General features: G+C 37.5%; 1 protein-coding gene and 1 long non-coding RNA gene across 5 annotated transcripts in view; one reads left to right on the forward strand and one right to left on the reverse strand.

Annotated features, from left to right (window-relative positions):
* LOC141927314 (uncharacterized) overlaps positions 1 to 13,202 on the forward strand; it is a 63,104-nt gene extending 49,902 nt beyond the window's left edge. The window contains exons 2-4 of one of the 3 annotated variants that reach the window (XR_012624359.1): positions 2,606 to 2,758; positions 9,511 to 9,731; positions 11,181 to 13,202. This is a non-coding gene — a long non-coding RNA (uncharacterized LOC141927314). Of the gene's footprint in view, positions 1 to 2,605; positions 2,759 to 6,282; positions 6,340 to 9,510; positions 9,732 to 11,180 lie in introns of those variants that run through there. The other 2 variants (XR_012624362.1, XR_012624363.1) reach the window with 2 other exon arrangements.
* Positions 1 to 14,096, reverse strand: part of CACNB2 (calcium voltage-gated channel auxiliary subunit beta 2) — a 257,991-nt gene that overhangs the window by 168,762 nt on the left and 75,133 nt on the right. The window lies entirely within an intron of this gene.

The raw sequence follows: 14,096 nt of genomic DNA on the forward strand, positions 1-14,096 counted from the left end.
TATAGAAGACTGTACTGCTTAATGAAGATCATTAAAGAAAAGCCTTCATACACATAACACAGGAATCCGTGACTTGGGCTGCCAAACAGTAATTGTTATTCTTTACATAGGCCAGGCCCTCAAAAAGGATGAGGCACATGGTCTTCTGCTTACTGATACTGGAAAGATACTGCAGTTTAGACACTGGTCCCTCCTCCTGCTGTTCCTGCCAGCTCTGCATGTTGGTGGCCATCTCCTTCCTGCCACCAAATGACTTGTAACTGCACAGCCCAGTTCTTGTCCTACCCTCCACCCTCCTCTGATTCCCAGCTTCACTGTCCCTCCCATTGGTCCCAGCCACCAGCACTGCCACCACCCTGCTTGGGCAGTCAAATATAGGACAGCGGCAGACCGACCCCTTGCTCTAGGCAGATCCCCACAGCCTGTTCCAAGTCAAACGTGTAACTAGTGTTTCTCAAACGATCAGCTTATTTCCTCTAAACTAATTCTAAAAAACCTCTTCTGGAATAGAGACCTTGGTTGTAGAAAAGCTCCAAGTTTTACAATTTCAGAGCCAAGGTGTATGGGATGAAAGGAGGAGTTGGGTAGCAAGGTAAGAAGTCTGCTGTCATGCTGGTACAGCCCAGCAGGCAGGGAAGAAAATGGAATGGGTTACGAAGAGCCAGAATTCCCCTAACTACAAAGCTGTGAAACCAACCAAAATTCAGATAACTCAAAGTTTGATTTAAAAATAATTCTTCAGCAGTTGTCATATTATCATCATTCATATTTTCAAAACATATTATCTGAGATACTGCAGCTGACTGCTGGGATTATGTTTCTCAGAACAAGAAGAAATTCTGTGGATATTAATAACATGCAGCATCTGTTTCCAATAGTTAGTTTCTAAGGTAGGTAGGACAACAAACTTTCCATATCTGTCCTATTCAGCAGTACAAAGAACAAACATGAAAGCTTCATAAAAATGCAGAAAATTGTAAAAAAAGAGGTTCACGGAGAGAAACAGAAAATGGAAAATTATCTATGATTTTTACAAGTTTCTGCATGATGTTTTAGAGGTTACTGAAAAGTTCACATTGGATATTTACAAATAGAAAATTAATGACACGCTCACAGCAAGGGAAAGCTCAAAGAGTATGTAAATGTAATATTTTTGTGGTGTTTCAGTTCATTACATATAAGTAATAATGAAAGTACTAAAAATACTCAAAGAACTGAGTTTTAATACTTGGTGTCATGTACTAAATTGTATTGGAAATCACAAAGAAAAATAATCAAAAGCATCAATCAATAATCAATGGTAAACCAAATGAAGCCTTTCTGTGAAAGAAGATAATGTAATACGTGTTAAGAAAGGTATCAATTATTGAGGTAATATATTTATTCTAAGAATATTTTGATTAAACAAAATTCCTCAAGCCTTGGTGAGCAACAGGAATTCTGGTATCTATGGCTTTTTCAAAAACTATTAATTTTTTCTACATGCCTGCAAAGTTTTGTGTAATTCTTATATAAAGAAATCAAAAGTACCGTGAGTACACTATGAAACCTTACACTATGAAAACCCCAATCCTTTTTTATGTATCTCTCATCCAAATATATATACATTAAATAAATGCTTTTCACTGCATTTATTTATTTGAATAGTTGGGTGATATCCTTTACTATGATTTACTGACATAATGACTTGAATATTTTCCTTTTTATTTTTCTCTTCTTTGTCTTATGACTACTCCAATAGTTCCTTCAGAGCTCACACACACAAAAAAGAAAAGCTAAGATGACTCATTTGCAATATTTTATATAACAAAACAAGTGGAATATTGTACACACATAAGCAAAGCAAATGAAAGAGTATAAAGGTGCTTGGGGAAACAAAAATGTATTTTAACTTTTTCTTTACTTCTAACACTAACTAAATACACCATCAGATGATACTATTTTCCTGTAGCCATCTCTTGCATTGATTGAAAATTCCCTGACTGAAAAGCCAAATAGCCTAGCCTACAGCAATAACAAAGATTATAAAACCTTCAGTTACACATTCAATGTTTGAAAAGGACAGGATGCTGAATTTATTCAATGTTCAATTGTTTTGTTTTGGTTTTTTGGTATCAGATACAGTGTAGGTAAATTCAGCCTTCTTACCATTGGTAGGATTTTCTTCTCTGTTGTTATTAGACCACATCATCAAGCATTTCAAAACCAAATTGCTAAAAACGAGTAATGATGTTTAGAGCAGTGATATTCAAAATCACTACCAGAACTGTGCAAGCCTTTCAGAGAGACAGTTTCCTTTTAAACTCACACAATGTTGTATTTTAATCAATGAAATCATCAGTGAAAAGCCAGCACAAATCAGAATCTGTTCTACCATGTCACATCATTCTTAGGGACAAGCAACAGACCGAGAACAAGGATTTTGAAACAAAAATGCTCTGAAACATGCTCTTAAAGATGACAATATTTGCCATCTTGAAGACTGTGAATCAAGATAGATACTGGCTTGTACAGCCTTATTTGATTCCACCTTTCTCATGCCTACTTATATTTGCTATAAACAAAATTATATGATGGATCTGTATCTCTTCTTCTCGTGTTTTAGAATCTATGTGCAGGAAAGACAGCAAGTGTGGTGTGAGCAGCCAGTCCAGGACAGATCAAGGGAAAACACCTGTCTCTGGCTTATAATACCTTTGTAGTTAAAGTCAACAAGAGGCTCTGAGGAGAAAAGGCAGAAATGGGAGACAAAGAAAAGGTAATTAAATAAAAGTTCAGCTCATCCAGGTAATATTATGTATTACATACACAGATTATCCTCTTGGACTGCCCAACACAATTCAATATAATCAAAAGTATTGTACTGGAAAAAGGCCACAAATTACATCATCTTTCATGCACTGAATTAAATGTTCCAGCAGCAGAACAAGCTCAGGAGCGTGTCTCGGGCGCTGACGGATGAAAGCAATGGGAACTAGCAAGTGGCAGAATGATGTTTAGCAATTTATTGTGCCTGTTACCTGGAGTGTCACATTGTGAGTGGTGTCAAAGAGTGGCCTCCTGAGCTGAGAGAAGAGCCAGTGGGTAAATACATGAAGAAAAAATGGGAGAGATTCATATAAATGTAACACAAACATCTCTGTTTCAACAAGATTCACAACGTATAACACCGGGGCTGCAATATATCTTAAATTTAAGCTAGTGAAGAGGTGGCATTACTCCAGCCTCCTCCTCCCGTGCACGGAAGGCTGTTTTCTGCCTCAGTGCTGCAGCAGTGGGCAGGCAGAAGGCAGGCAGTGGCCGCAGTGACAATGGCCTCTGGTGGGGTCTCTCCTCTGTCCTCCTTCACAGCAAAGTGCAGCCACCAGCAAAGCTGTGAAACTTCATTTTTACAAATTTTGTGAACCCTGATATTCACGTTTATCTCCAAGACTTTAGAGCGACATGTGTTTGGAGATGGGTTTACTTTGTGCAGCAGGGGCCCGCAGGTTCTCCCACGCTCCTCTTGGTACCACTGAGGTCCCTGTTGCTGGGCTGGCACAGATGTCCTGCCCCAACAAGCTGAAACTGGGCACAGATGTCCCATCCTAACAAGCTGAAACTGGGCACAGATTGCCCGCCCTAACAAGCTGAAACTGGGCACAGATGTCCCGCCCTAACAAGATGAAACTGAACTAGGAGAAGCAGGCTTGGTGTCTGAAAACAGTCCCAATTCTACCTTCTCCAGTTTACTGGAGTCTGCAGCTAGTTTTAGTAAGAAACAGTCCATTACAATTCCCTCAAATAGGCCTTAAGCTCATCTAATTCGTTTGCCTTGGGCAAGAGACTTTACCCTTCTGAGTTGTGAATAACTGGCACGTTCTACCTTCTCATTCCAGTTCTGACAGGGAAATGTAAACAATTCTCCAGCACAGAAAGAAGGAATTTCTTACAAATCAGTTTTTCCTGGGTCCTGATGTTCACTGTTGCAGGTCAGTCTTAACAACTAGACAAGCTGATCTGTTGTGTTATGATAACAATACCACACTGTACCTATTTGGTTGGGGAATTACACTGAGAAATCTCTGATGTTCAAACTGAAAAAGTTAATCTATTGAAATCATAGTAAGAGTTCTGTATTTACTTCAATAATTAGTTGCTTATATTAATTCTTATATCAACAATTCTCTATCTAATTTGCTACATCAAATCAAGGAACCAGAATGTAATCATTTGTTTAAGAAAAAAAAAAAAACAAACTAAATTACTTTTCCACCTTTTAGATCAGAAGTCCACATCTTATGTGACGACAAAGTGGCAGAGAAATTGCTTTCAGTTTGCGATTCACACAACTTTGTATTGGGAGAGTAGTCCAGAAACTTGTCACATACACAAAAAAGAATGCAACCTCGAAAGAAATTACTACAAATACAAGTTTTATTTTCTGGTCTAGTTTGTAATTTTTTAGTGTAGTTTTAATTTTGCAGCATGAAAGTACAGAAATTAAACACCACCCACAGGCACACAAACATGTGACCATCATTTGATCAGCAAATCGCTTTGGGTCTCACTGACCTTGGCAGTTTTACAAAATTTTTATTTCCAGCCGGTTGAACTGTTCTTGAACAACTTTTTTTTACTGCAGTAGTCACAAACTGGCTTTTCCTTATGATCTATCATCCATGTTCTCTGTCTAAATGTATTTTTTCTGGAATAATATGACTTCCCTAACACAAAACGTCTACACTGTTCCTTGGGTACTTTTACAGTATGCTAGGAAAATAAGGATTTCCGCCCCCCCCCCCCCCCCCCCCACCTTATAATCATGCCATTTCTCAAAGAGTACAGAAAGCATTTCTGTTCAGCGTTCCTGTGACAGAGCCCCATAATAACAACTGTTACTGTGAGCAAGCTTTGCACATGAAGGCAGAGAGATTTCCTTTGAATTCAGACAGAGCTCATCCATGACTGCAGAGAGCTCACAGAACAAAAACCACCCCTGTGATCTCTCCCTGTACCAAAGGTAAATACCGCTATTTCTGGGAAGAGTTTTTTATATTCTCTGTTCTGTCTCCTTTTCATTTCTCTCTTTTAAGAAAGCTCTTTCAATTCATGTCTGAGGTTTATTTCAATCTACAGTACTTTGGCATTTTTCTTTAAAATTTACAAGGATCACTTAATCGAGCTTAGAAATGTAGCTATGACTGGGGTCAACCCCTTAACCATAAGTATCAGTACTAGCACCAAAAAAAAAAAAAAAAAGATGATGTTGTATCTCTTCAAATCCAAAGCAATTTCAAAACTCAGAATAAAATAGGAGGAGAATATTTGGCCTAAACACCACATTAGCAAATGCGCAACTGGAGGAAGGGTGCCTCGTGGGAAGTCCTGTGCCTACGGCTGGCAGGAGCTTGGCAATGATGAGGACAAGCTAGGCTGCTGAAGTTTGGACTAGGAGAGATTTGCTGTGCAATCTGCCAGCTTTTCTTAGAATTTTTCTATTTTTTTAAATTTAATTTTTAAAAAAATCTTTGTACGTTTTAAGAAATCCCATCCATGGGGATGGGAGGGTGTACCACAATAGATCATAAACCAGTTTAAAAATGCTTTGTGACAAGCTCACTGGAGACCTGTTCAAATGTTGCTGTCTTGGTTCCCACCAGTGACTGGAACACACCTGGGACACACAGACTCATCTGACCCTGGGACACCCTTTTTTATGGCAGACTTTATTACCTTTGGACACTTCGGAGGGTGCATTGGACAAACAGAATATTTCTTAAATTATGCAATGAATACATTGAGATGTCTGACTTTCAAAAGGCTTGGGTGAGACATGCTATTATCCAGGTGCTTTCCAACATCTAACACAAGCCAAGTTAAGATTAAAACAAAATGAAAAATATTTCCTTACAACTTCCAAGGCAGTCAACATCTAAAAAATGTTTACAAAGACAAAAGTGAAGAAGCCAAATCCTTCTCCAGAAAACTTCACAGAATTTCGTGTGTTTCTACTGCATTTTCTCTCTTTCTGCACCTCTTAATCCTCAGTCTACAACCCTCATCGAGCACCTCTTTTTGGTGAAGCCCTTTGGTGAACCAATCTGATCACTGAAGTCCTCCTCAATGTTTGTCACTGAGAATTTATTTCCTCCTGATTTACAAAAATGCATGGTCATTCTTTCTGTCAAAATAAATACTGTTTTGTTTCCTCAGAGATGCAAATATTGCCTTCTTAGACCAGGTATCATCCCATGTATTTGCCTGGTTTAATGAAAATTTCTTTGCCTCAATCAGGGTAATGTTTATTTCCTTCTCCTGCCCTTTGGTAACTTGTTGCACCTGTTGTCTTCTCCTAAGGTATGTATTGTAATCTATACACAACCTACACAAATATGTTAGCCCATGTATACATTGACTATTACTAAAATATAAATAGGATTAATGGATCATGGCACATTGCTGATTCAATAGATCAAACATGACAAAACTTTAACAAGTTACCAGCAGTCATTAGACAACATATTTTAATTAAAATTTGTAAAATTTCAGCTGTCCATATTACTTGAATTATGGTACTGTCTTTGCAGATATATACACACAAACATGTATCTTTAATGAAATGTGTGCACTAGTTCGTAACAACATTAACCATTTCTCCCATAAGAACAAGTTCCACATAGGCGACCCCTCTCCACCTAGTTTTTCTAGACACATGGCATACCTCTTGTGTGTCTCCTGAATTCTGCTCTTTAGCATCTCTCTAAATTTCTCTTTACCCTTTCTATAATTCTTTCAGTATGAATAGTTTATCATTCCACACAAACACAATCTAGATTAAACTCACTTTTAGCCTTGCATTTGGACTTTTGCGGATAAGTTCTTCCAGTATAATGATAAATGAACATTGGCATACCTCAGGTATGCTTTACCAAAAGCTGGAAGACTCAAGATGCAGGAATTGCACTGACAACATAACGGCTAAACAGTATTTTTCTTTTCTAAAAATCTATAGCCTAGTAACAATGTTTCATCACTTGTTATTTTAATATTATTATGTGGTAATAGAGATTCTACAAAATGGATAATAACCTATTGCCATATTTCTTTCTGCTCACAAGACAGATAGGGTAGCATCAATCAATGGATACAGTCTTAAAGCAACTGTATGACTAAGCCCTTTCTTCCTTAGCTGCTGGGGACCAAGAACCAGCATCTTATATTTATTTACTGGTGCTGGTTTTGTGTAGGGCCACACTATTTCAGCACACTTTCAATATTCTGGAAGAAAAAGAGGACCAAAAACCATGAGATTAACTGTACTAGAGCATTTTTTCTTTCTTCCCTTTTGGACAACCTTTTACTATGTTTGATTCCGATTAGGCAGATAATTAATCAAACTAGTTAATCTTCTGAATCTTCTACGTGGCCTGCAGTGGGCCAAGTCTTGCACATAAATGCTGCTCTTACAAATAGTAAATTATCCAGTTTCAGTAAAATCTGTGCCTCCCAGATTAATTAAAAAAAAACAACATGAGGAGTATATTATGTAATATATTTAGCTCACGTTTACAGCTGGGAAGACAGGAGTTAAACGGACCCACTTATTTCCAAGTCAGGTAAAACCAGAGAAACATTGAAAAAGTTGTATACGCAACTTACTAAAAAAAAACCACATAATCACAAAATAGGGGAAAAGCATTAGTAAAGAAAAAGAGAGCTATTTTAACTGGGATAGTTTCTGGAAAAAACAAATAGAAATAGAGAAGCAATAAATGAAGCAAGATGTTTTTACTGAAAATAGAGGTATCAATGCCTGGTATAGTAGACCAAGTTCTATGCACAAAGCCATAAACAGAAAAGATTATAAAATATGAAGATAGTGTTATTGCTAACAGTCTGGTTATAAACTCTGAAATAGACTTTACAGAGACGAGGGACAAGATGAAGCAATGACTGCATTTTGCCAGATGTAGAATAAGTAGGTTACTATTCCCATAAAGTTTATAATTTTCACTACCTTCAAATTATTTATTTCCAGAAGCAACACAAAACCCAAGAGCATTCCTTCTTTCACATCATGCCTCTAGTGCCACACAGTATGCTCCTAGCCACATGTGCGCACTTGAACATAGATGCACAATTGCAAGTACATGCTGCAGCGGTTTCTTCAGCTGTTAAACAAATAGTATTTCAGCCAAGTGAAGCAGCAGAGTGGTTCCATCTAGAGGAAGAGTGTGTAAAAACTAGTCATTCCTGATGACTAGTTATTTTTAAATAAAGACCAGGCATAAACCATTAATACAGCATGCTCAGTACAAAGGGCCTTCTACCAGGCGTCACAGCTCCATGAATAATCTGTTTCTTACAGCAGTGTGTGCTTGTTTGAACCGGACAGAAAAGATAATGTTGTAACTATCAGCGTTATTAACATCTATATCCTGGACAGTCCTGGCAATATCTTCACCCATAAATAATGTTAAAGTAGGTGTGACTAGGAATGACATAAAAGAGCTCTACATGTGAACTTGTTCACTGAGGTATAAATTACATGTTCAATGCAAACCAAAACACTCTCAGCCCTAATTTCGTCTTGCCTTGACTAGCAGGACTTTTTAAGGACTCCACAAAAGCCAGAAGCTTCATTTTCTGCTACACATAAAAGGCACATCAACTCACTACTAAAATAAAATGGGTTCTTTCAGCGCTTTTAGGATGAAGCAAAGAACTGACCTTCCTTCAGTAATCTTGTTTGGCCTCTTCCAGCCTATTTTCATCTTGACTCTCTGTTTCTTCTTTTTTTCACTAACCAACAACTCCCTTTTCCTTCAATACGCCTGCTGGAAGGGTATGTTTAATCACACCAGAACCACTGCAAGACTTTTTCCAGAAGAGTTTCTGCTCATTGAAGCACTCTTGCTATGTTCAGCACTTCACCAAATCTATCTTTTCAATTCAAATCTAAAAGTACTTTTTTTTTTTTTTCTTCTCATTTCCGTTTTAGTAAGTTATTAATTTTGCTACTCTGGCTTAGTAAAGATAGTAAGAAAGACATTAAACATGGCAATCTTCCTCAGAGAAGTCAGGAGACTCAGTATTGTAAGACAGCCAGTTAATTTATCATGACTTCACAGACTCATAAAATTGTTATGGAATGCCAACTCAACAGAAAATGTATTCAAATTGCCAAGAAGACTTAAATTTTTCCTCCACCACTGAAATCAGTAAGCATTGTACCCAAAGACATTACATAGTCAAGAAGAACACAAAGAAAAAGTAAATGTTGAAGGGAAAAAATATTGTCAGGAGAGAACACAAAAAACAAACCAACAGAAGACTAAGAAGAAAGGAGAAAAACATTTTTACCAGGTGAGGATAGCAAAGCTCACTGTGTATGAAGTGGGAGAATAGGCAAAAGGTAAAAAAGACCGTGAGCCAAAAAGAAATGAAGGATGCAAATGGGTTATATTTTACTTGTAACAATCTCTTAAATTGGTTTTAAGCGCTTATATTTAATACTCTTTTTTTCAGGTTTCATAGAAAACTTTATACTTCTGCATACCTACTTGTGCAGCAGGATTCTCCTTCCATCAAAGAATTGCAGCTTTGTGGAAAGGAGGCACCTCAGTCCTCTTTCCACATGATTTGTCCACTGCTATAGGATGAATCACTGGTGCGTCTGAAGACAGAGTTTACAAGTCCTGATTCCCACTTATTAACTCCAAGAGACTAATAATAGAGCATACAGTGCTGTAAGTGTATGACTTACTGCAAATTTGCAACTTATGGTCATGAATATAACACAGGTTTCAGAAAACACATAGTCTTTTTAAGAACAACTTATTTAAAAAACAGCTTCAGAAATCTCTACCATTAAAATAATATGCATAAAGTCAAAACCAAGGTTGCTACTGATATAAGAGGAGGAGGTTATGAGAGAAGCAGATTGGTTTCACAAATCTGAGATTTTCTTGCCAGAAACAATGCAAATAATGTCACTACTTTTATATACCCAAATTAGTGGCGGGTAACAAAGTAATGCCCCAGTTTAGCAATTAGTGATAGTATTACCAATGGAAATATTAATTCAGTCTCAACAGATGAGGATAGAGGAAAATGACTAAAATGGGGTTCTCTAATTCTTTATTTCAGTGTATTTAAAATTGTGATATTGCTGCTGACTTGAAATTTTAAATATTTTAAATCTAATGTTCAAGCAGTTACATTACATAAAACTGAAAGAGAGCAGGCCCTTATTGAATATATTGTCACAATATTTTATCCACCAGTCATATTGTTAGACAATTTTACTTCAGAATGCACAATGAGCTATAAATATTCCATTTAATTTTCCTAAATGTAAGAACATTTTCCAGAAGACGACCCTTTTGTTAGTTAATTAAATTCAAAGGTTGTACCTAGGGAATGCAGCAAGAAGAAAGAATTTAAAGGAGAGGGACAAAATTTTTTTTATTTTGTTTCTTTAAACAGTCCAAAGTCTATTCTCATAAAATAGAATGCAATCATTTAAACGCAGCCACAGGAGTTAAAAATAAGACATTATGACCACCTAATATGTAAGAGGAAAAAAACAAAACAACTGGAGCAAATGCATGCAGTTTCACTTGGAAGGACTGCAGCTACAATGGAAACAGTTTAGCTTCAGTAATACTCCTCAACATAACAAATATAGGCTGTTAGACAATTGTAGTAGAATAAATGCAGATAAAGGGGATTTGTTTCCCTTTAATTTGGGCAATGCAAAGTTTTCCCTGGTTTGGCTGGTATACAACAACTGGCGGAGTCTTGGTTCAGGACACTTTCCCTTTAAATACTGGCACACCAGTTTATTCCACTTTATTCACTTACTGTTTTCTTCCCATACTACCAAAGCAAAATATTAGAAAAGTACGGTACAGAAGAAATGTAAAAGGACTTCCAACTGATATTTAAAATACAGAAAGTATCCCCCAAATCCAGAGATTCTGAGTTGCTCCTTAACAGTTTTGTCAGCCATACTCTCTCAGTACCAGTCACTTAAAGGACTGTTTTTTCTAGTCTAGCTAATTCCTTTAAGGTGTAAATATACTGTGTTTATGCTAAATCATGTCATTCAATTCTCATCATCAGAAAACCACAACTTCTTTATAATTTCTTTCCTCCTTCCTACCATGTTGTTTTTCTGCCTACAATACATAAAGAGGGGAACCGTGGAGGTAAATCCTGATAACAACAGTTCAACAGCTGCCTTAGCCTGCAACTTCTGCTTGCGAACAGCTCAAATTTCCACTAAAACTGACAACAGCAGCAATGGAGAAGAGAAGAAGAATAGATGCAAGGCTAGGACTGATGGCACAGGAGTATTAAGGGTCACAGAAACAGCCCTTGCAGGTACAGTCCTGGGAAGGAAAAATACAAGGCTGGGACTAATGTCAACAGATGGAAAAGAAGTTTGCAAATATGAAGCAAGATTTCTGCATGTCAAAATCGGAGAAGCACGGTGGAGAAGAGGAAAAGAGTAGCTGTATCTGGAAAAAAATAACCCTATAAATCAGCAATGAAGAAGAGATAGAGATGTAGTGAGCAAAAGGAACAAGGAGAACAGCATCTGCTAAGATAAAGAATGGTCTAGTGAGAAACATGATTAAGTGATAGATGGAAAAGATTACAGTCTCAAGAGGAACAGACAAAAAAAACCCTAGTCCAAATCTAACACCGAAAAGAGAACATTCCCTCAGGAGGTCCGAGATATCCTCCAGACACAGGCACAAAAAGCCTGCCGTCTGGATCCTGCTCACTGCTGCAGGCAGAAAGCTCTCCAATTACAGTCCCTACCATTAGAAAAGAAGCATCTTGAAACAAAACCATACCAAGGTCCTTAATTACATTAAACTAAAATACGCAACGCAAGCCATACCATAAATTTCATTACTAATCTTTAAATAAAGCTTATATTGTTTTGGAATGCATTTTTAAATATTGAATTGTGACAGTCTTTTGTTAAGGTGTATAGTCAGAGTAATGAATATTTGCCTTCTAGACATCATCTCCATGCTTTATCAAATTAGTTACATATCTGAAAAAAAAAAAATCTTTAAAACACTGGCTCAGACTTATTCTGAATAGTCCTTTCAGCCAAGCTAAAACGTCATTTAATAATTCTAAACAAACAAAATAAAGGCAAAAATTCAAAAAGTCAACAAGGTGAGTTTTCAAACTACTAAATAAATAAGTACTAAATACAGTGTTGGGAAATCCAGACAATTGCAGATTTTAAGCTGTTACTAAAAATACAACAGATTCCAACCTATGGCTTGCCTAGCTAGATAATCTTATGCTGACCCTCCCTGGCTACATTCACCTACTCCTTGTTGTGCAGCTCTAAGAGTGGCAATAAACATGTCCTCTGCAAACACACCTGCACCCTGAGAAGCCAGGAAGCTCTGCAATACACTAAGGTGCTCAATGCGCTTGGATTTGCCTGTCTTCTGTGTGCCGGTAGGTGACTTCCAGCTGTGCATTAGGTCACTTCCAAGTTTACCATCTTAAAGAGTTCTTCAAGAAACTATACGGACTCTCCTCCTGTACCTGTCATTGCTTTCATTTGCCATGGATAAAAAGTTCAGAGTCAACCCCTATTATGTTGCCATATAAGCAATTTTTCCAAGCAATTTTGCAGGGATGTTGCACCACTGCAAACAAGACCACTCACAGCAATAAGAGGAGACAGTCTGTACAGTCAGGCAAAGTGGTTGACAGGTAATTGCTCTGTTCAGAAACATGCAGAGTCTGGGAATATCTTGGACTCTGCGTTCAAACAGTCTTCATTTCCAGACAATTCCAGGGAGAACAGCAGAGAGCTGAAAACAGATTTCTAAGCAACCTCCATCAGATTGCAACTTCTGAAGGCTGGACCAACAGGTGGATAGACTGGACTAAAGTTTGAAAGCTGAAATACATTGGTCAGTCTTCAGGCTCCAGTGCTTTTAGGCAATTTTGGACAACATACAATTAGTACTAATGTTTTAGATTCCAAGTTTCAGAAAGAGATGAGATTGTCCACTGGAAGAACTCCTCCATACTATCCCAAATGGATCCCATTTGACAAACGGCATGAGCCCATCCCACAGACATGACTAAAGGAGTAAGGTGAAGATGTCATTTGGAATTATCTCCAGCTTTTGCCATGAAAATGTCAAATATAAAGGTCTTTATTTCTGGAATTGAGTGTTAATATGCAGTCGTAACATCCATATGACATACCCTACCATGAGAAGCTGCAGACTATGACACACCATACTAAACATATTGCATTATATGCCCCACACACTGCCCTAATTACCCACCCACAGACAGAAACTCTCAGAAGAGGTAGAAAAAGAGTGAAAATTTAGTGGATGCAGGCAGTACAAGGTGCCACACTGAAGGAAGAGTCAATGGTCAGGAAAGCCTGGGGAGAACACCTAAGCCAAATTTAATCTTGTTAATATTGTGTGGGCTGCACATCATTCAATAGCCGCAAAACCTGGAGAGAAGGTAAAGATGGATACAATCCATCCAGGCCTTCAATTTTATCCCTGCACACAGATGCAGGACTAATCTCTCTGCAAGAAAATCTATCATGCAGGAGACCATAGAAAGGAGCAACATAAGAATACAACCATCTTCTCCACCAATAATGCTGCTCCTCCAAAGAAACAACTTGAGTCCATGTAACCAGTTGCAGTGATCTGTCTATTCCTGACCCAAAAGACCATCAAAGAGATTGAATATGACTAACATCTGCACAATTTTTAGGACCTGGATGAGAAAGAGTTGTATTGGTTGAAAAACAACAGTCAGTTAGATTTGGTCATCCTTTTTTTGGATACATAAAGTACATTATCTTGAAGTCCTACAAAAATAAAAAAAACAACTTCTAAGTTGGATCATTTACCAATACAATTTATAAGCATCTTAAGAACTGTAAACTAATAACCCAGAATAAAAATCTGATGTTTTTTCCTAGTGAGTCAGACATTAATAAAAAGGGTCATATCTTGGCTCACTTTAATTTCAGTGCTTTCATCCCAAAAGAATCACACAGTACAACCTCAATTAGACCAATGCCATGGGGA

Source organism: Strix aluco, chromosome 1, assembly GCF_031877795.1.
Source record: "Strix aluco isolate bStrAlu1 chromosome 1, bStrAlu1.hap1, whole genome shotgun sequence".
NCBI classification, from domain to species: Eukaryota; Metazoa; Chordata; class Aves; order Strigiformes; family Strigidae; genus Strix; species Strix aluco.